We start from the raw sequence: 1,686 nt of genomic DNA, 5'->3' as shown, positions 1-1,686 counted from the left end.
GACCCGATGGACCGAATGGCCTGATTCTGCCCCCATGTCTTTTGATCTTAGGAAAATACATAAAAAAACGTAATGTTCTAACAATTGTACTACACCTCACACTTGTCCAAGCCGACATTTAAACCGAGGTACTTGTTAATTTACCCCCACACTTTGGAAACCGAGTCAGCCTCCTTATCGAGTCCACATCACAAGATTAGAAATTGTTCAGCCAGAGCTAAACACACTTCTCGGCATCTGCATACAATGACGTCTTGTGCTTCTTGTGCGTGGTGGTGGAAAGATTAGTGGAAACAGGGCCGCGAGGTGAACACTCTTTCCTTGACCCCACTGAGCCAGTAAGGACGCTCTTTAAATCAGTTGAAAACAGGACTGAATACAGGACAAATCCCGCTGAGCTTGCAGGTAAAAACCAAGTAACAAATTATATGAAGGTGGCAACAGGGTATTTCCAGTATCTCTTGTTTTTGATTGCGATGTTGAACTCCGTACCTTTAGCTTTCATTAAGCTTCTTGTCAGATTCAACAGTCATAACGAGAGCCAGGATGTTTAGGCGCTAAAAATCTCTGAAATAGGCAGGCAAAAAGGCTTAGTAAAACTACAAAAAAGGCACGAAATAGGTATGTAAGTAAGTAAGTAAGTTTATTGGCCAAGTATTCACATACAAGGAATTTGCCTTGGTGCTCCGCCCACAAATAACAACATGACATACAGTGACAGTTACGAATGACTCAGAAAACACTAAACATTAATAATAATAAAACATTGATGATAAAACACCATTGATCAAGCACGTGAATCAACAAAATACCAGATCAAAGGGAGGCTACAGATTTTTGACTGTTGAGTAGAGCAACTACTCGTGGATAAAAACTGTTTTTATGTCTGGCTGTGGCAGCTTTGACAGTCTGGAGTCGCCTTCCAGAGGGAAGTGATTCAAAGAGTTTGTGGCCAGGGTGAGAGGGGTCAGAGATGATCTTGCCCGCTCGCTTCCTGGCCCTTGCAGTGTACAGTTCATCAATGGGGGGGAAGTTACAGCCAATAACCTTCTCTGCTGATCGGATGATTCGCTGCAGCCTCCAGGTGTCGTGCTTGGTGGCTGAGCCCAACCAGACCATGATGGGAAAGGTGAGAACAGACTCTACAATGGCCGTGTAGAATTGGACCATCATTGCCTGTGGCAGATTGTGCTTCCTCAGCTGCCGTAGGAAGTGCATCCTTTGTTGTGCCTTTTTGACTGTGGAGTCGATGGTGGCCCCCCCCCACTTAAAGTTCTTGGAGATGATGGTTGCCAGGAACTTAAACGGCTACACAGATGTGACTGTGGTGTTGTTGATGATGAGTGGGGTGAGGAGAGGGGGAACTCTCCTAAAGTCTACAATCCCCAATTCCACTCTGTTAAGAGCATTGAGCTCTAGGTTGTTGCGATGGCACCAGGACGCCAGCTGTGACACTTCCTGTCTGTAGGCAGATTCCTCCCCATCCTGTATCAGTCCAATCAGGGTTGTGTCATCCGCAAACTTGAGAAGCTTGACAGAGGTGTCTGTGGAGGTGCAGTCGTTGGTGTAGAGAGAGTAGAGGAGAGGAGAGAGTACGCAGCCTTGCAGTGCTCCTATGCTGAGCGATTGCTTTCCCAGCCTCACATGCTGCTTCCTGTCTGTCAGGAAGTTGGTGATCCACCGACA

Source organism: Leucoraja erinacea, chromosome 12 (genome assembly GCF_028641065.1).
Source record: "Leucoraja erinacea ecotype New England chromosome 12, Leri_hhj_1, whole genome shotgun sequence".
Classification (NCBI taxonomy): Eukaryota; Metazoa; Chordata; class Chondrichthyes; order Rajiformes; family Rajidae; genus Leucoraja; species Leucoraja erinaceus.
The sequence above is the reverse complement of the archived record's forward strand: the minus strand, read 5'-3'. Positions refer to the sequence as shown.